Below are 22709 nucleotides of genomic sequence, written 5' to 3'. Positions count from 1 at the left end.
TTACGTGCCTTCACGGTCTAATTTATATGTCTTCACTTTCACATCCCACACCACGGTAGTTATGTTCAATTACTATCTTTTGGGAAGTATACCCGATTTTGTGAAAGACAAAGACTCTTGAAGACCTGGAGACTTGAATAGCAAGCAAGGAACAATGTCAAGAAAAGACCTCACCTTATTTTATATATTACTATATGTCTTGTATCGACCGGAGTGATGTAACTCCGAGATTATTTTGTTTTCTTCACAAAAATAATTGTAACAAGGTGACATGGTATATATATAAGTTGGTATTTTCTTATTGACACATTGTTGTAATTTATTTTACATCCCTGTAAGGATGTGATGAATATGGTGTGAAAGATTTGCATAAGAATCATTATGATCTATCTTGCCCTTATGCTCGTAGTGCATAACGATGTGTTTTCATTTTCGTTCATGTCTAATCTCTTCGATATATTTTATATATATATGAAGATCATGGCACCAGAATGAAGTAACACTTTTTAAGCCCAAACGGAACCCTTACCTATAACACGAGCTAAGCTTGATGCTCTACTGAACCAGCAAGTCACAGAAGCAATCGTACAACACGAAGCAAACAATGGCAGAACTAGAGGAACCATATTGAGAATTGCTCAAGCTATAACTCTTGCCTTAAGTCTTACTGAGGACGTAGTAAGGATGGGAAAACTGAATAAAGGTGCGGTGAAAAAGGAGACACATGTGGAGTTTTCTTCGATTAACAATAAGAGAAAGTATTCGTATTTCAAGAAAGGTTCTATATCGAACAACAAACATAAGAAAAGCCCCGCGACTAAGAAACCAAGGCATTCGTTGCCACAACTGAAATGAGTGGTAAGTAATATAATGGAAATGCACCTAAGTGTAATAAGTGTGGATATCACCACTATGGTGGATGCCGAACCACCAAGTGTGATAAATGCGGGAAGATGAGTCACCGCACGAAAATATGTTGGGGTAATAACAAAGGGAATAAAAACAAAGGCAAGAAAAATGGAGGCAATGGTAATGGAAACGGACGAGGAAGGAACCAAGGTTGTTATAGCTGTAGTGAAATGGGACACTTTAGGAAGGACTGTCCCAAGGAGAACAAAGGCCATGGACAAGCCTTTGTAATAAGAGCCCAAGAGACACGACAAGATTCTAATGTGATCACGAGTACGTTCCCTATCAACGATCACTTTGCGCCTATTTTATTTGATACTGGCACAGACTATAGTTCTATATCTTTAGAGCTTAAAAGATGTGCTTAGACTAAATTCAAATAAATTAGACATTCCATTCACTATTGAACTAGTGAATGGAAAAGTAATCGAGTCTGGTGAGATTATTAGAGGATGCTCTTTGGAGCTTGGCAAACGAAAGTTGAAAATCGACCTGATGCCCGTTCAATTAGGCAGTTTTGATACTGGAATTTAAATGGATTACCTATCCAACAACCAAGCCGAAGTTGTGTGTTACGACAAAATCATTCGAATTCCCCTTCTTAATAAAGAAACGCTTCTTGTTCACGGTGAGAAAAACGAAATGCCCTTACGAATTATTTCTTGTATGAAAGCCCAAAAGTGTTTGCGGAAAGAATGCGTGGCGTTCTTAGCACACGTCGTTGACAAGAAATCCAAGGAGCTGAAGCTTGAGGAGATCCCTATTGTAAGGTAATTCCCTGAAGTCTTTCCAGAAGACTTGCCTGGAATACCACTACAAGGACAAGTCGAATTCCACATAGACCTGATTCCGGGAGCTGCACCCATAGCAAAAATCTCCTTACCGATTAGTTCCTTCGGAAATGCAAGAGTTGTCCACACAACTTCAAGAGTTGTTGGACAAAGGTTTCATTAGACCAAGCTTCTCACCTTGGGGAAACTCTAGTTCTATTTGTTAAGAAGAAGGGTGCAAGCTTCAGAATATGTATAGACTACCGAGAACTAAACAAACTCACGATCAAAAATCGGTATCCATACCAAGGATCGATGACCTGTTTGATCAACTTCAAGAATCAAGTTTTTATTCAAAGATCAATTTAAGGTCAGGATACCATCATTTTAGAGTCCACGAAGTAAGTATCCCAAAAACAGCATTCCAAACTCATTTCGGTCATTACGAGTTCCTTGATATGCCGTTTGGATTAACAAATGCACCGACGGTGTTCACGGACTTTGTGAACCATGTGTGCAATCCGTACCTCGATAAATTCGTGATAGTATTCATCGATGACATACTAATATATTCACGACATAAGAAGGATCACGAACACCACCTTCGAACCACTCTTGAGCTGTTAAAGAAGGAGAAACTATACGCAAAGTTCTCCAAATGCGAATTCTGGCTTCGCCAAGTCCAATTTCTCGGATATGTAGTCAACAAGAAAGTCATACATGTCGATCCATCTAAAATAGAAGCCATTTAAGAATTGGAACGCACCAAAGGACCCCACCGAAGTACGCCAATTTCTAGGATTGGCAGGTTACTATCAGAGATTCATTGAAAAGTTTTCAAAATGCTCAATCATTAAACCCCCTCACTCAGAAAGATAAGAAGTTCGATTGGGGAGAAAAGCAAGAGACGATTCTTTGTAATGCACCGATCTTATCCCTTCCGGACGGCAATGACGATTCTGTAATCTATTGCGATGCATCACATCAAGGTTTAGGTTGTGTATTGATGCAACGAGAGAAGGTTATCTCATACGCATCCCGCCAGTTGAAAGTTCATGAGAAATTAAACCACACGTGACCTAGAGCTAGGTGCACTGGTAATCGCGTCAAAAATTTGGCATCATTAACTGTAGGGCACTAAATGCACAATCTTTACCGATCATAAAAGTCTTCAACATATATTTAACTAGAAAGAGTTAAATATGCGCCAAAGACGTTGGCTTTAGTTGTTGAATGACTATTATTGTGAAATCAAATACCATCTGGGCAAGGCGAACGTTGTCGCGGATGCTTTGAGTCGAAAGGAATGAGTGAAATCTTTTAGTGTACGTTCATTAGGACTCACTATTCACAAAAACCTCACTTCTAAAATTCTTGACGCTCAACGAGAAGCGTTAAAGGAAGGAAACCTTAAAGCAAAAATGCTTAGAGGCATGGAGAAACATTAGAGCCAAAGGATAATGGAACCTTGTATTTCATTAGTAGAATTTGGGTTCCTCATTTTGGTAGTCTTCGAGAGCTAATTCCAAATGAGGCTTATAAACCCAAATACTCGATACATTCCAGAGCAGATAAGATGTATCATGATCTTAAAGAATTCTATGGGTGGCCTAATGTAACACCCCGTGTTTTCGAATGTCAAAGTCAAAGTCAAAGTCCAAGTCAACTTTGACTTTCTTTGACTGTAGATAGTCGATTTTGTGTTTTAGTTGTATTATGTAGAGTAAGTGTTGTAATCATCAAGAATCAAAGTAATCGAACGTGTTTTAATGCGAACCGAACTACGATTGTGAATAGTAGGAAGTAACAATGCGATAAAGTTAACCTAATCAGTAATCAAACCGATCTAACAATCAATCGAACTCGAGACTCGAATTATGCGAATTGTGGTATTGTTATACGTGTGTGTCTGCCTTATGTGTTACTTGTGCATGTTTACTTTATGTTTGGTGTGGTATTCAAGCGAATCAATCAAAAATCGAATCGAAACTCGGAAAGCAATCGAACTCAATCGAAATCGACATCGAAACGTGACTTATAAGAGATTGTATGTTAGATATAGTAGTTGGGATTAAAAGTAATTTGACTAGGAACTCTATCGTATTCGTATCATCGTCCATCGAAATCGAAACGTTGAAAATCGTCGCAAAAATGCTCAAAGTGTGTGGCGGATCGAACAGGAAGCATCCTGATCGAACAGGCCTGCCGATCGGCTAGCATCTTGCCAGCCGATCGAGCAGCCCACTCGATCGGAGCTCCCAGCCGATCGGCGGCCACTTTCCTCTTTTGGAAGCCTATAAATAGGGTTGTCCTTGTCTTCATTTCCACTTTTGGAAAGTTCTGATCGGCCAGCTCCTATTCTTCACCTTTTCTCAGATTTCTCTCAATCCCGGTAAGTTTTCACTCTAATTCTTGTACGTTCTTAATCATCACTTGATTCTACACCTTTCTATCTTTTAAAACTTGGATTTTAACCGTGAAATCACCAAGATCTAAGTGTTCTTGGGTGACGTCATCATGGTGTTCTTGAAGAATATCATGTTTTGGCCTCATTCTACTATGATTAGCTTAGATCTAACCGATTTCCACATAAACAAGTTAAGATCCATCATAGATCTAAACATTTTCATGAGGTGAAAGATTGAAGGGAGGATTTCCAACTTTCTTTCAACTCTTTTACGCTCAATGCTTTCAAACCGATAGAAACAGAGCTTGAACCGGCTAACTAATCATTCAAATAGTTAAAAGGCTCAAGATTCGAGTTCTATGAACAAGGTTCACAGATTTCGGGTTAAACTCTAAACCGACATTCTGAACCGTTCACCGGCCGGACTTGGGTGATTCCTGTTCGAGCCAGGGAACGAAGGTTATCGTAGTTCAACACGTTGTCAAGCTACCTTGAAAGAATGACAAATAAACAAACAACCAAGTGTTAGACGGAAAGCCGACCAGGTCAGAAACGCTGGCCGAACGGCTAGGCTGTTCGAACAGCCCAGCCGATCGGACATGCTAGCCGATCGACCGAGCCAGCCGATCGGCTAGCACATGGTCCTACACTTCCAAACTTTTGAAGTATAGTATTGACGAAGTAATGTTCAATCGAATGGGTCACTCAATGGGTAAACAATACTGTTCGGATCATGAGATACTATGCTTCCTAATTGTTTTCACAACTTGTTCGTAGTAGAGAATGCCAGCCGATCGAACAGACTATTCGATCGAGTGACATTCAGTTGGGGACTAACTTGAAGATCCTAGCCGATCGAGTGAGCTAGCCGATCGAGTGAGCTAGCCGATCGAACGAACCGTTCGATCGAACGACTTGAAAGGTAGGAACACTTCAGTGTTCTCAAATACTGCAACAAAAACTTCAAAAGTTCAAATCCTCTAACGCAAACACACCAGAGGAAGAAACAATCCACTCGAATGGTCCAGCCGATCGAGCCAACCGGCCGATCGAACAGGACTGTCCAATCGGATATACCAGCTGATCGAACAGGCCGTCCGATCGAACCTGCCGTTCGATCGACCAGCCTATTTGATCCATTCATACTTGTTTACTTTTCCGCGTACTTATCATTATGTTATCGAACTATTCAGGCTAATCTTACTCTCAGCGCTCCCTTCAATCCACAATCAATCACTGTGAGTATACTCGAACCCTTTTTACTTTAGCACTTTTGGGTGTTACATACGTTACCTATCAAAATCACAATCGAACACACTATACAGACTATTTGAACGCTAACCGATTGCATGTATTACATGATTAAATGTATGCTTGTTATTATGTTTTCACGTGGAAAGCTGTCTACCTGCCTTAGCAACGTAGTACTATAGTTTGGACTCAGCACCCGTTCATACGGGGGTTGTTAAGGACAATCTACTTGCATGATTTACGGTGGTGATCATGTATTGTGAACTGTCTCGGACAGTCAACCCGCAGTCACTGGTATTGATAGGTCCATGTCGATAATTTATATGCATCATTTCCCTCTGTGTACGTGCTGGTTATGCGTAAACTACTCAAACTCTATATGCTATTATCAAACTTGTATGCTCACCTTTACATTTTATGTATTGACTTTATTTTAACGTATGTGACAGGTGTTAAGCTGCTAGGATGCCTAGGTGTATGGTGATGAATTCAAGGCTAGGGTGTCTAGAAACAATAAACATTTATCTGTAATAATTAAATCTGAGTTGTCGGAACGGAATTACTTGTCTTGTTGCTTTCTGTGATAACTTGTTATTTATTTGGGACACGGTATGGGCATGTCATTTAAACTGAATTTATATAATAGTTGTTGTGGAAAACTTCTGGACAATCTGTTTCGCTCAGTGCCGCGCCCCGATGATTCCGCCATCGGTTGAGGTGTGACAGATTGGTATCAGAGCCATAACTATAGGGAATTAGGCAGACACGACCTAGTCCGGGTCGCTGTCTTAGAGACCTAGACTATAGTTAGGAACCATTAGACCCAGTTTATGTGCCTTGTTCTGTAATTCTTCCCTATCACTGCACTCGGATTTTCAAATAAAGTCAGTAGATTTGGTTGGGAATAGGTGTGAAAGCCGCAAAACTCCTGACCAAGCTGCTTGACTTATGCCGATTCTGTTCGTTTATTTATGCTCATCTCATTATTTTTACCAACAAACAAGGGAGATTATACCAAATCAGGAGTGAAATCCATATTTTGATGCATAATTTCCTCTATTTTTATTAGAAACAAGGAAGAAATTGCTAAGCCAAGGGGTGAAACCCTGACCTTGGCAGTTTGTTTTGTACTTATTTATCTCACCAAGGCATTCGACGGACTCCAACGACCTGAACTCACAAGTATGACCTAGGGAACGCGTGTGGAATGCCCGAGAATCGAGGCAGAAACACGACCTTTACAGTCGAAAGTGACAACAAGTCTACTGCGAATAGTCGAATTGCCTTGGGTAGTCGATGTCTAGTAGCCGCAGACAATCTACCTCTCGAATTTATGTGATTCGATTCTGAGAACCGTAACCGCGTACTCTGATGACTCGTTGATTTTTATGTGTTTCTCTGTTTTGTGTTTTGTATGTGTTTTATATTTGCCTTCTCTATTTGTGTTTATATTTCGGGATGTTATTCGATTCTGCTACTAAATTCCAATCGACACACGCGACTCGTACTATTATACTATCCCTAATCGACACCCAGCTATCGCGAATCTAGACGATATCATACTGTGCTATACGACTAAGTTAGGTAATTCGATACAATATTCGAACGACACTCGAACTTTGAAGGATAGGTTTCTGTTTTCTGACTGCTCTGTGAATAAATGATTACGTGTTTTCGTGTCTATGTGCCTCTGTGTTTATGTGCTTCTGTGCTTACATGCATTTGTGGTTTGTGCATATGTGTTTACGTGATATGTGTTTCGACGTGATTCTAAGCTTTAGATAGTAGTAGACGTGTGAGGTGAGATTCGATTTCGTTGTGTTGAGACTCGTGACGATGTCTAATGTAGACCATGTCGTCGTCTGGATCCCGACCCCGAGCCCTACTTACCCGTCAGGAAAAGAGGGACAGACGTCTCGCTGCTATCATCTCCAAAACTGTGGCGAAAGCTGTGAGTGAGGTGTATGAGAACGCCAGTAAGTCATCTGAAGAATCACGAGCTGAAATCCCTAAGGACTCAAGCAAGGCTGCTTTCAGCTTCAAGCAGTTCAAAGCATGCGGGCCAAAGGAGTTTACTGGCGAAGATGGTCCGACAGCCATGTTTCACTGGTTCGACTCGGTCGAAGTCACTCTGCGCCAGAGCGGATGTCCTAAGCATCTCCGTACACTCAATGCAACAGGCGTCTTCCAGTCCCGTGCTCAAGACTAGTGGACGGCCGAACGAAACAAGCGCGGAAATGATGCAGCTTACGGGCTATCATGGAAGGAGTTGAAAGCAATTATGATTGAAGAATTTTGCCCTCCTCATGAGCGCCAAAAGCTGGAGGACGAGTTTTGGGGAATCAAGCAGAAGGATGGAGACAACGCTGCTCTCACTGCTCGCTTTAAGCAGCTTAGCATTATCTGTCCTGATCAAGTCAAGACCTCAGATCAAGCCATCAAGAAGTACATCCGAGCGCTACCCGACTGTGTAGCCGACTTCGTTCACGCCGCCAAGCCAGCAACAATCGAGGAAACCTACCTACTCGCCGCTAAGATCAACGATAAGCGAGTCAAGTCAGGTTTTTGGGATAAGCAAACCAAGTCTCTGCATCAAGCCACTGCAACACCCACCGACTCATCTGCTCAATCCTCCAAGTCTTCAAGAAGGAAGAAGAAGAACAACAACAACAGCTTCAGCAACAAGAGCTGTGCTGCCGCAACCACCGCTGCTCCCTTACAATCCGTACCAGCTCAACAGCAGCAGCACCAGCGTTCAGCTCCAGTGATCAATGCACCGCCAGCAAAGCGTGCATACACAGGCCCTCACCCACTCTGCCCGACATGTTCGTACCATCATCCATTGGGTCTAGCTTGTCGATTTTGTGCTCACTGCAACCTCTACGGTCATTTCACTGCGAACTGCCGTTATGGTCCCCGTCAAACCCCAGCTCAAGCTACTGTCAACCAAGCTCTACTCCCTGCTCCTCAAGGCCAACCAGCAGCTCCAGCACCAGCAGTCAATGCTCGAGTCTGCTTTGCATGTGGTGACCCTAACCACTTTGCCAACCGATGCCCGAACAGGGTAGTCAAGGAAGAGCCCCAGCAGCAACAACAACAACAGCAGCCTCAGCAGCAGCAGCAAGCAGCCCATGCCCGAACCTTCAACATCAATGCCCGCCAGGCTCAGGCGGATAACAACGTGGTTAATGGTACGTTCCTTGTGAATGGTATTTATGCATCATGTTTGTTTGATACTGTAGCCGATAACTGCTTTGTGTCATTTGAATTCGAGAAGCTCCTTAGTCGTAAGCGCTCTTATCTATCCTCGTCATTCGAAGTCGAAGTTGCTACAGGGAGAACCATTGCCGTCAATTCAGTACTCCGTGATTGTACTCTCGAACTCAACAATCACATCTTCCCAATCGACCTTATTCCGATGCAACTTGGAAGTTTTGACATCATAATAGGCATGGACTTTCTTCGTGAAAACCATGCTGAAGTTGTGTGCTTTGAAAAGATGATTAGATTCTCGCTCGCAAATGGTGATCTTCTGTGCGTGTACGGTGAAACAACGTCGAAAGGTCTCAAGCTTATGTCATGTATTCAAGCCAGCAAGTATCTCTGCAAGGAATACCGAGCCTTCTTGGCCAACATCGTAGTAGCGGAGAAGGGAAAGAAAAAGAAAGTTGAAGTCAAAGATGTTCCAGTGGTTCGTGAATTTCCTCAGGTGTTCCCTGATGATCTTCCCGGACTACCACCAAGTCGTGATATCGACTTTCGTATCGACCTCATTCCGGGAGCTAACCCTGTCGCCAAAGCCCCTTATCGACTCGCACCATCCGAAATGCGGGAACTCTCGAATCAACTCCAGGAATTACTCGAAAAAGGCTTTATTCGCCCGAGCACCTCTCCTTGGGGCGCGCCAGTCCTTTTCGTCAAAAAGAAGGACGGGTCGTTCCGGATGTGCATCGACTATCAGGAATTGAATAAACTAACCATCAAGAACCGATACCCTTTGCCCCGAATTGACGATTTGTTTGATCAGCTACAAGGTGCAGCATGTTTCTCTAAGATCGATCTGCGTTCAGGATATCATCAGCTACGGATTCAGGAGGAAGACATTCCTAAAACCGCTTTTCGAACCCGTTATGGCCATTACGAATTTGTTGTTATGCCCTTTGGTTTAACCAACGCACCCGCGGTTTTCATGGATCTGATGAATCGCGTGTGTAAGCCATACCTTGACCGTTTCGTCATCGTGTTCATCGACGATGTCTTGATTTATTCCAAATTGAAAGCCGAACACGCGCAGTGTCTACGTTTGGTTCTCGAGTTACTCCAGGGGAACCAACTCTATGCCAAATTCTCCAAGTGCGAATTCTGGTTGGAGGAAGTTCAATTTCTGGGTCACATAGTGAATAGTCGGGGTATCCATGTCGATCCTGCGAAGATTGAAGCCGTCAAAAGCTGGATTACGCCTAAGAACCCGTCTGAAGTTCGTTCTTTTCTCGGACTAGCGGGCTATTATCGACGATTCATCGAAGGATTCTCCAAGATCGCTGTGCCGCTTACCGCAATTACCCATAAGGACAAGCCTTTTGTGTGGGGAAACGCACAAGAGACTGCCTTTCAAACCCTCAAACATATGTTGTGCAACGCACCGATTCTTACACTGCCCGACGGAAGCGAAAACTTCATTGTCTACTGTGATGCTTCTAACCTTGGTCTCGGCTGTGTTCTCATGCAGCGAGACAAGGTTATAGCCTACGCATCTCGTCAGCTCAAGATCTACGAGAAGAACTATACAACCCATGACCTCGAGCTAGGCGCAGTTGTCTTTGCATTGAAGATTTGGCGACACTACCTGTATGGCACTAAGTGTACAATCTACACTGATCACAGGAGTTTACAACACATCTTTAATCAGAGAGAGCTTAATATGCGTCAACGCCGATGGGTAGAACTTCTCAATGATTACGACTGTGAGATTCGTTATCACCCAGGCAAGGCGAATGTGGTTGCTGACGCTCTCAGCAGAAAGAGTTACGTGCTCAGTACTCGAAACATCAAAGCACAGCACAACCTCGAAACCCTCATCCGAGAAGCTCAACATGCTTGCTTTAACGAGCATACATTGAAGAGAGAAAGGATCTATCACGATGGAGCTCAGTTAGTAAGCAAACCAGATGGGATATTCTATTATCTGGACTGAATTTGGATCCCTAAGCGGACCGATTTGCGAAAGATTATCATGAACGAAGCCCACAAATCCCGATATTCTATTCATCCCGGTGCAGACAAGATGTACCAGGACCTGCGTTATAAGTACTGGTGGCCGAGTATGAAAAGGGATATCGCTCTGTACGTTGGAAGCTGTTTAACATGTGCAAGAGTCAAGGCTGAACATCAAAGACCTTCTGGCTTACTCGAACAACCGCCGATACCTATATGGAAGTGGGAGAGTGTAGCTATGGATTTCATAACGAAGCTCCCGCCCACGCCATCAGGTCACGACAGTATTTGGGTCATAGTTGATCGTCTAACGAAGTCAGCCCACTTTTTGCCTATACGAGAGGACTACAAGGTGGAACGACTAGCCCAAATCTACACCGACGAGATCATTCGTAATCATGGTACGCCTCGTAACATCATTTCGGACCGCGACGCTCGGTTTACTTCGCGATTGTGGAAACGTTTCAAGCGGCCCTTGGTACGTCGCTTAATCTGAGTACTGCATTCCACCCTTAAACCGACGGACAGACTGAAAGAACGATCCGTACTCTTGAAGGCATGCTCCGAGCGTGTGTTATAGATTTTAGTGGTAGTTGGAACAAACACCTGGCATTGGTGGAATTCTCGTACAATAACAGCTATCATGCCAGCATTCAAATGGCACCTTTTGAGGCTTTGTATGGTAGAAGATGTCGATCGCCTATTGTGTGGCACGAGATCGGTCACTCGCAACTAACCGGTCCCGAGATTCTACAAGAAACGACTGACAAAATCCACCAGATAAGAGACAATTTGGTAAAAGCTCGGAACAGACAGAAAAGTTACGCCGATAAAAGACGCAAGCCCCTTGAATTTGAAGTTGGTGACTACGTACTCCTAAAGGTATCACCTTGGAAGGGTGTAGTCCGATTCGGCAAGAAAGGGAAACTCGCGCCTCGATATGTTGGGCCTTTTAGGATTCTGGAAAGAATCGGAAAAGTCGCCTACAGACTCGAATTACCGGAGGAACTCAGTAACGTCCACCCGACTTTCACGTCTCTAACCTCCGAAAATGCCTTGCTGATCATGATCTAATCGTACCACTCGACGATCTTCAGGTCAATGAAACGTTACACTTCGTGGAAAAGCCTGTCTAAATCATGGATCGCCAAACCAAGCAGCTCAGGCGCTCTCGCATCCCGATCGTGAAGGTCCGGTGGGAAGGCAAACGAGGCGCGGAGTTCACTTGGGAACTCGAAAGCAACATGAAGGCCAAGTACCCGCAGTTGTTTAAATAAATAGATCTGAAGCATCAAATTGGTAAATCACGGTGTCGTGTAGCCTTCGAGCCTAATTTCGGGACGAAATTCCCTAAACAAGGGGAGGCTGTAACACCCCGTGTTTTCGAATGTCAAAGTCAAAGTCAAAGTCCAAGTCAACTTTGACTTTCTTTGACTGTAGATAGTCGATTTTGTGTTTTAGTTGTATTATGTGGAGTAAGTTTTGTAATCATCAAGAATCAAAGTAATTGAACGTGTTTTAATGCGAACCGAACTACGATTGTGAATAGTAGGAAGTAACAATGCGATAAAGTTAACCTAATCAGTAATCAAACTGATCTAACAATCAATCGAACTCGAGACTCGAATTATGCAAATTGTGGTATTGTTATACGTGTGTGTGTGCCTTATGTGTTACTTGTGCATGTTTACTTTATGTTTGGTGTGGTATTCAAGCGAATCAATCGAAAATCGAATCGAAACTCGGAAAGCAATCGAACTCAATCGAAATCGACATCGAAACGTGACTTATAAGAGATTGTATGTTAGATATCGTAGTTGGGATTACAAGTAAAATTTGACTAGGAACTCTATCGTATTCGTATCATCGTCCATCGAAATCGAAACGTCAAAAATCGTCGCAAAAATGCTCAAAGTGTGTGGCGGATCGAACAGGAAGCATCCTGATCGAACAGGCCAGTCGATCGGCTAGCATCTTGCCAGCCGATCGAGCAGCCCACTCGATCGGAGCTCCCATCCGATCGGCGGACACTTTCCTCTTTTGGAAGCCTATAAATAGGGCTGTCCTTGTCTTCATTTCCACTTTTGGAAAGTTCTGACCGGCCAGCTCCTATTCCTCACCTTTTCTCAGATTTCTCTCAATCCCGGTAAGTTTTCACTCTAATTCTTGTACGTTCTTAATCATCACTTGATTCTACACCTTTCTATCTTTTAAAACTTGGATTTTAACCGTGAAATCACCAAGATCTAAGTGTTATTGGGTGACGTCATCATGGCTTTCTTGAAGAATATCATGTTTTGGCCTCATTCCACTATAATTAGCTTAGATCTAACCGATTTCCACATAAACAAGTTAAGATCCATCATAGATCTAAACATTTTCATGAGGTGAAAGATTGAAGGGAGGATTTCCAACTTTCTTTCAACTCTTTTACGCTCAATGCTTTCAAACCGATAGAAACGGAGCTTGAACCGGCTAACTAATCATTCAAATAGTTAAAAGGCTCAAGATTCGGGTTCTATGAACAAGGTTCACAGATTTCGGGTTAAACTCTAAACCGACATTCCGAACCATTCACCGGCTGGACTTGGGTGATTCCTGTTCGAGCCAGGGAACAAATAGGAACGAAGGTTATCGTAGTTCAACACGTTGTCAAGCTACCTTGAAAGAATGACAAATAAACAAACAACCAAGTGTTAGACGGAAAGCCGACCAGGTCAGAAACGCTGGCCGAACGGCTAGGCTATTCGAACAGCCCAGCCGATCGGACATGCCAGCCGATCGACCGGGCCAGCCGATCGGCTAGCACATGGTCCTACACTTCCAAACTTTTGAAGTATAGTATTGACGAAGTAATGTTCAATCGAATGGGTCACTCGATGGGTAAACATTACTGTTCTGATCATGAGATACTATGCTTCCTAATTGTTTTCACAACTTGTTCGTAGTAGAGAATGCCAGTCGATCGAACAGACTATTCGATCGAGTGACATTCAGTTGGGGACTAACTTGAAGATCCTAGCCGATCGAGTGAGCTAGCCGATCGAGTGAGCTAGCCGATCGAACGACTTGAAAGGTAGGAACACTTCAGTGTTCTCAAATACTGCAACAAAAACTTCAAAAGTTCAAATCCTCTAACGCAAATACACCAGAGGAAGAAACAATCCACTCGAATGGTCCAGCCGATCGAGCCAACCGGCCGATCGAACAGGACTGTCCAATCGGATATACCAGCCGATCAAACAGGCCGTCCGATCGAACCTGCCATTCGATCGACCAGCCTATTCGATCCATTCATACTTGTTTACTTTTCCGCGTACTTATCGTTATGCTATCGAACTATTCAGGCTAATCTTACTCTTAGCGCTCCCTTCAATCCACAATCAATCACTGTGAGTATACTCGAACCCTTTTTACTTTAGCACTTTTGGGTGTTACATACGTTACCTATCAAAATCACAATCGAACACACTATACAGACTATTTGAACGCTAACCGATTGCATGTATTACGTGATTAAATGCATGCTTGTTATTATGTTTTCACGTGGAAAGCTGTCTACCTGCCTTAGCAACGTAGTACTATAGTTTGGACTCAGCACCCGTTCACACGGGGGTTGTTAAGGACAATCTACTTGCATGATTTACGGTGGTGATCATGTATTGCGAACTGTCTCGGACAGTCAACCCGCAGTCACTGGTATTGATAGGTCCATGTCGATAATTTACATGCATCATTGCCCTCTGTGTACGTGCTGGTTATGCGTAAACTATTCAAACTCTATATGCTATTATCAAACTTGTATGCTCACCTTTACATTTTATGTATTGACTTTATTTTAACGTATGTGACAGGTGTTTAAGCTGCTAGGATGCCTAGGTGTATGGTGATGAATTCAAGGCTAGGGAGTCTAGAAACGATAAACATTTGTCTGTAATAATTAAATCTGAGTTGTCGGAACGGAATTACTTGTCTTGTTGCTTTCTGTGATAACTTGTTATTTATTTGGGACACGGTATGGGACGTGTCATTTAAACTGAATTTATATAATAGTTGTTGTGGAAAACTTCTGGACAATCTGTTTCGCTCAGTGCCGCGCCCCGATGATTCCGCCATCGGTTAGGGTGTGACACCTAATATCAAAGGAGAGATTGCAACTTATAGTGTCTAACATGTGCAAAAATTAAGGCCGAATACCAAAAACCTTTAGGATTGTTACAACAACCTGGGATTCCCACTTGGAAATGGAAACAAATTTCTGTGGATTTCATAACAAAATTAACCAGGACTTCTCGCGGTCATGACATTTTTTTGGGTAATTGTCGACCGATTAACCAAGTCAGCCCACTTCTTATCGATATGCGAGAAAGACAAGATTGAGAAATTAGCTGAACTTTATCTAAAGAAAATCGTGGGGCAAGGCACGGAGTGCCTATTTCATTAATCCCCGACCGAGATGGTTAACTCGTATCAAGAATTTAGATCTAAGTATAGCCTTTCATCCCCAGACCGATGGCCAAAGTGAACACACGATTCAAACCTTAGAGGACATGTTTCGTACTTGTGTGATGGATTTTGGCAGAAATTGGGATACTCACTTGCCTTTAGTAGAGTTCTCACACAACAATTGTTATCACACGAGTATTAAGCTTCTCCATTTGAAGCGTTATACGGGCGAAAATGTCCATCTCCGCTATGTTGGGCGGAAATAGGCGACTAACAATTAATAGAACCCGAATTAGTCCAAGAGGCTACCGATAAGATATTTAAGATTTGAGACCGTATTAAGGCGGCTCGGGACAGACAGAAAAGCTACGCGGATAAACGCTACAAAACATTATCCTTCGAGGTTGGAGACAATGTGTTGTTAAAAGTCTCGCCTTGGAAAGACATAGCTAGATTCAGGAAAACAAGGAAAGCTTAGCCCGAGATATACAGGACCATATGAAATCTTGGAGAAGATTGGAACTGTAGCATATAAGTTGAAATTGATAGAAACCCTTAGTAGCGTCCATGACACTTTCCATGTGTCAAATCTTAAAAGTGTCTTTTAGACGAAACACTTATCATTCCCCCGGACAAAATTCGTATAGGCGACAAACTCCAGTTCATCGAAGAACCTATAGAAAATTTGGATTCGAAGGTTCAGAAAACAAGGAGGAGTCGTATCAAATTAATAAAAGTCCGATGAAACTCGAAGCACGGACCCGAGTTCACTTGGGAACAAGAAGACGAACTGAAAAGAAAGTACCTTCATCTGTTTAAGAAAGTCCCAGCAAAGAGTATCGCAATTTAAATTTCGGGACGAAATTTTCTTTAACAGGGGGAGAATGTAACACACGACAAAATACGAGTAATTCCGTACAACCTGAACAACTATTATAATATATGTTTACGCGTTTTCTGACTTGAATTTATTTAATTAAGTCGTAAAATGTCTAGGATCGTATAAAATCATAGCTTATCATGATAACAAATCCGTTACGGTTAGAAACTATATCCTAGATTGGCAGTAGAAACGCGAGCAGACAATACCTGTCAGTACTAGTCGCGGTACAGTCTGACACGACAAAAATGAAACATAAAGATATGTCTACACAAAAATTCTATAAAAACTTCGTCTAAAAATAACATGTGCCTTATATTATTTGGAAGTATCCTTTTAAAAACCAAATTGTTCAAATCCGCAGAAAAGTACAGTAATCCTACGGAAGTGTACAACATTTCCCAGAACGAAACAGTACTGTCTAAAAACCCATAAATAAATATTATTTATCATAAAAATATAATGGGTATTTAAACGACACAAAATCCGTATTTAAATCCTACTGTATAAAGCTACACAACCAATTCAGTAAACTGCCCGACAACCAAGCCGGTACCGGAACTGTGTCAGAAATAATAAAATTTTTAGTCCGGAATGCTGAATTAATAAATCGAATAGTAAAACATGTGCAAAACCAAATTTTCTTATGATATTGTATAAGTTTTGTACCATACTAGTATTCAACTCGGTACAGGATCTGAACCTACTTTTTCAACCGAACAACGAACCAACAATTTTTATGGGTTAGTTTTATCTAGTGTCACATTACTTTAAAATGTTGGACCTTGAAACTTTACAGAAAAATTTATATGAATTATCAAAGTTTATGAAGTTTATATATATTATCAGTTAAAAAAATAAAAAGAATACAAAACCATACACCTCCACCCCTTGCACACGGTTTTGGAAGATGTGGGGGACCCCACCAAATCTTGATCAATGTGTTGGCTAGCTTGCATGAATTATTAGTGGAGGATCCTAATCAAAATAATTCTCAAACACTCCACCTCTTTATCATTTTCTTCCAACAAAATCAACATACTTTTCCTTTCCTTCTCTCTCTAAAAATCGGTCAAGAACACCACCCAACATCTTCATCTTTTTCAAATTGAACACACATTATTATCAAGCTAGCATGAATGATTCAAGACTTTGGTGAAGGTTGGGAATACATTTGAAGCATTTTAACAAGTCTTGGAGTTCTTGGATCATCACCATCTTCATATCTTCATCTTTTCATCATCTTTTCTACTTGTTCATCCCTAGCCAAGTGCTAGTAGTAAGCTTCAAATCTTGTACTTACATTTTTGTGATTTATGTTTAAACACAAATGTACAAGTATTCATCTTGAATATTATTTAAAGAACACAAGAATCACTAACAAAAATTAAACAAACTAATATGATCATATGTTATTTTTGATGATTCTTGATAATCTTAAAGTTGTATTTATGTAGAAAAGTTGATCTTGTATCTTCATGTTTAAAAGTATAATCTAAACACATGCATGTTTAGATCTAGCAAGATTCACCAACAAAATGTTATGTACATAAATTTTTTAATTTAAAATGGTCACATGTATCATACAAAATATGGATTATTATTTAAAACTCATAAACTAGAAATTTTGTTGAAATGGGTAATTAAAGTTTCCATTTCTGGAAAGATCATGGACATGAAACTTGTTAATAAAAGAGTTTGGAACACATGATTATATTTAAAATGACTTCATATGTCATCTAAAATATGGGTTTTTAAATATAATTATCATCTACAAATTATTAGCAAAAATCATAAATAAAGTTTCCTTTTTTGGAAAAGATGGAGACTATAACATATTCATAACACTTTTGTTGTCAAGATAGGATGATTCTTGATACTTGATGATGTTTTGAGTTGAAAATGATTTAAAAACAATTTTGTTTGAACTTGGTAAAAGTCCCTAGTTTAAAGGAAACTATGACAAAATTTTTATAAAGTTGATTATAATCAAAAGGTGTTAAACGAAAGATTTGTTGACTAGAAAACAACTTGGGATCTTTAAACTCGATTAAACAAATTTTTGGACAAGAATTTATAAGTTCACATACTATAAAGATTTACTAATGGAAAGTATATATTTTAGATAAAAATATATATACTTTAAAAGTTCATCAAGTGTCAAGCTTATATTATGTGTTTAGACCAAGTCGGAATAAATACAAAACTATACACTTCCACAAAAATTACAAAAATATATATAAACACTTGAAAAACGAAAACTATAAAAATGGAATGTCCATCCTTGGACATAAACAAACAGTCGGACAATTCAGACACTTTGGACAAATCGGGCAAAATAAAATATGGGGCACAGACGAAATATACAATATAAACGAGACGAACGATACGAATGAATCGGGCGACGCGAATGAACCAAAACGACACGAAGGAAACAATCGAAAATAAACAAACCGACACTCACTTTATTTTTACTAGTAACTTATACAATATATTTATTAGTTTTATTAAACTAAATTGTTATAAGTTATTATTTTTACTAGTAAGTAATAATATGTGGATCAACCCAAATTTAATAACCATATGGGCTAATCCATCTTATATAACTAAAATTGGGCTAACTTATCTTTTAGTTAAATTGGACTAAAACCCACTTTTGTAAACCAATATGAACAAGCCCAATTTTTACAAGTTGTTTTGGGCTAAGCCCACTTTTGTAAAACTATTCTTGGGCTAAGCCCACTTTTGTAAAACTATTCTTGGGCTAAGCCCACTTTTATAAGAACACACTGGACTAAGCCCACTTTTATAAAACTGTTCTTGGGCTGAGCCCACTTTCATAAGAACACATTGGACTAAGCCCACTTTTGTAAAACTATTCTTGGGCTAAGCCCACTTTTATAAGAGCACATTGGACTAAGCCCACTTTTGTAAACTATTTTGGGCTAGGCCCACTCTTACAAACTAATTGGGTTTGATTCACTTTAAACAAATTTACTTGGGCTAGACCCACACTAATCAAAACAAATTGGGTAGGCCCACAATAGTTAAATGAAATAGGCTAGGCCCACACATACAAAGTTAATTGGGGTAGGCCTATATACACTAAACATTTGAATTGGACATTCATAAATAACTCATGGGCTAGGCACATTCAAACTTAAATGATATAAAACATATATATGATATATATATATATATATATATATATATATATATATATATATATATATATATGCATACACAAATAAAGAAAGCAAACGAATACAAGAACCAAAAACGAAATTCAAGATGAGATACTTGTACGAAAAAAACATAAACCTAAGTGTCTAATGAGATTAGGACACTTGTAGGTCGGGAAACAAACGAAGAATATGAAATCGAAACGAGATTTGCTTGGAACGCAAATTAGTGAGTTCATGTTTTCCCCTTTTATTTTAAATGTTTATAGTTTTAAAATTTCGTGGATGAATACATGTTACAATTGGTATGACGATAAAAAAAATGAAATTATTTAGATCACATGCGGATATATGTTTTAAATGAAGGGGCCATTAATGAATAAACAAGTACCGATGAACAAACGGATAGATCTATTGGGTTTTGGCGAGCCCCACTCTTAACGGCAACGATAACAGCGATCGTTAAGAGTGCCTTTGTGTCTAAAACTAGTGTTATTGACACACACGAAATAAGTCGTCAAGGTTTGGTTGCCTCCTATTCTGGCATACAGATTAGTGTCCTTGCAAAACACTAATGATCGTGCAAGTTTCATTATACTATACAAAACGAAATTACTATTTCAAATGTTTTAAAAATTCATTTGACACGAATTATACTATACAAAACGAATTTACTATTTCAAATGTTTTAAAGATTCATTTGATACGAATTATCATATACAAAATGAAGTTACTATTTCAAATGTTTTAAAGATTCATTTGATACGAAAACTAATAACATGAACTTACCAACTTTTGTTGACGTTTTCAAAACTAACATGTATTACAGGAAATTAGTGGATGGCCTCGGGAAAGTGTGTCCGTGGGAATGTCAAGTCAAGCTGTGAAATGTTACCTTGTGTTTAGTCCTTATGTTTGAAATAATGTATTTGGAAACTTGTGTTTTGGTACAATAATGTCAAGTATGGTACTTTTCGAACAAACGTATGCTTGTAAATTTACTTTAAACGAATGTATGGATGAACATCTTCTCATGGTTCAAATATGTTGTTTACTTGATTGAATGTAACGATTGCCGCTCTGGTCACACCTCGCGACACGCTTCCGTAGAAACCGAAAATTGGAGTGTGACACCCTCCCGCCCCTTCTATACTTCGCCCCTGCGTGCACCAGAGTATTTGACCGGCCGGCCCTGGAGGTGGGCAGGGAGAACCACCAGCCATGTCACTTTTACCTCGGGGCACATTTAAAAAGAATTCCTACATATAGATGTATATAAAAAAAATCAAACCCAAAGTATATTAAAATATTGATGTGGCTCAGTTGGTTTCACTAAGAGGCTCAGTTGGTTTCAACACTTAGTGTGTATGTTTAGAGCACAGGTTCGACACCATTAGTCCGGCTTTTTTCTTTCCATTATACCCATTTACCCTTTATGCTTGTTTTGGATATATAAAATAAATGTATCTTTGCTAATTTGATCTACATTGAAAATTGAGAGCCATACTTCTTGAACTTTAAAAGATAAACCAAAATCCCATGGCAAGACTTTAGCACAAAAAGGCCCTCCAGTATATATGTATTACAAACAAAGCAAAAGATCAAAATACTAAATATTAAGCAAGTGTTTGCAAGGCCCTCCAATATATATGTATGACAAACAAAGCAAAAGATCAAAATACTAAATATGAAGCATGTGTTTGCTGGGTAAATTTAAAAAAAAAAAAAAAACTTTTAGCAGTTTATCACTTTATTGTGCAACTAAAAAATGAGTACTGCTTATAGTTCCATATCAGTGTGGTCGGTAAATTAACTTCTTTAAAGTGAGCTTTACGAATTATCGGTTAGCTATTAGCCATTTAGCCTATTATGGCATATTATTCACTCATTTGAATACTATGATTATATCACTTTGGTAATGCTTATTGGTATAACTTTAATCATTGTTTCAAGAAAATACTTTACATTATCTATTTCGTTAAGGCCTAAGGGGTATGTTTTTATGAGCTTGAACAAGGCACCTAAATTCTCAGGGCCGGCTCGGCTAAATAATTAGAAGATCGTAACTATAAATCAAACACTCTAAATTGATATTGTGACTTCAAATGTAATCGCTAGTTTCAGCACACGTCACAACATCCCTGCCAACATCGACCAAGTAGATGACGTGCATTTAGGGTATAAGGAGTGGTTAAACACTTTAAAGTGACAAACCAAAAAACCGACCAATGAGAGCGCGCCATGTCAATTAGGCAAAAGTGTTTAAACTTTGGTGAAAAATGTTGGCAATGGTTTAAACACTTGGTGAAGTGGTAAACTATTTTTTTAAAAAAAAGGAAAAAGGTGTGATTGGTTGAGATTGGAATGGACCCCACCCCATACCCCCCTCTCTCTTTCCTTTCTTCTTCTCGCTTCGGTAATGGCTCGCCGCTTTACAACTTTTGCCGCGACCAAACTTGGTCGGCGGCGGTGTTTGCCGCGCGGCAAACGGGTTTGCCGCCTGGATCTCTCACCCACACCGTATCCCCTTATATCTTCATTGCTTCTTCCATGATGAAATGTGCAGGTAGCATAACCATTAATATGACTGATCTGCTATTGGAAGAATTTTTAAATTTTTATTAGTTGAAAATATTTTTATTTTTCATAATATAATATTTTAACCGGATAATGTTGTGAATGTGTTAATATGGGTAACACTTTTGTTCATCAACTGGTCAAACAAAAAGGTTAGTTACAATGGATATGGGTCGAACTGTTCACGGAACAAATGTTGCTCAAAGTGTATTTCTAATGGATTAAATCTTTTAAAACATTCTGTTCAACATACATGCATAATTATTTGATTAATATTTAGTTTTTAATCTTATTTGACATCTATCTATCTACTATAATAAAAGAAATCAATTTTTGTACACGTGTCATTAATTGAAGGTATCCTCAAATCTATACTCATCTTATATTAACTAAATAAATATTAAATCTTATCATTCTTTAATAAAATATTAGCCTCAAATCTAAATTGTTAATTTAATATATTTTTAAAACAAATACCCATCTTTCCTACTTATCTTATATTAAATATATAAATAATAAATTAATATTAAATGTTATCCTAATTTATTAAAAATATAACTTTTTTATTATTTGGTATACAAAATTATATTTATTCAACTCATTGGATTAAATGACAAAGGCATTGTTGAGAAAAAGATGACTTTTCTAAATGAAATGCAAATTGGATTCATGGAACAGGAGAAGGATTTTCCATTCCTTAGATATTTTTTTTATTATTTACTATTCAAAGATACATTTATATAACCCGTGTAATACATGAAGTTTTTAAAAATATAACTTTGTATCATTTGCTATGCAAAATTAGATTTATTCAACACATGTAATACACGGGGTTTTTTAAGGTTATAATTTTTTTATTATTTGGTAGATTTTTCAACCTTACTATACATAGGTTTTTTAAAGATACGACGTTTTAAGTATTTAATACACAAAATTACATTTATTTAATCTGTGTAATATACATGGTTTTTAAAGATATAACTCTTCTTTTAGATTTATTCAACATGTGTAACATACGAGGTTTTTGAGAATGTAATTTTTTTTTATTATTTGGTAGATTTATTCAACCCGAT

The 22709-nt window shown here is 39.3% G+C and overlaps 1 long non-coding RNA gene across 1 annotated transcript; it reads left to right on the top strand.

Annotated features, from left to right (window-relative positions):
- Positions 1-16845: 16845 nt before the first annotated feature.
- Positions 16846-20102, top strand: LOC110938632. The gene is made up of 3 exons (XR_002591543.2): positions 16846-17156; positions 19231-19288; positions 19889-20102. It is a non-coding gene; the product is annotated as an uncharacterized LOC110938632 (long non-coding RNA).
- The last annotated feature ends 2607 nt before the right edge of the window (positions 20103-22709 follow it).

This window comes from Helianthus annuus, chromosome 5, assembly GCF_002127325.2.
Source record: "Helianthus annuus cultivar XRQ/B chromosome 5, HanXRQr2.0-SUNRISE, whole genome shotgun sequence".
Classification (NCBI taxonomy): domain Eukaryota; kingdom Viridiplantae; phylum Streptophyta; class Magnoliopsida; order Asterales; family Asteraceae; genus Helianthus; species Helianthus annuus.
Note: the sequence above shows the minus strand (reverse complement) of the source record. Positions and strands in the feature narration are given on the sequence as shown.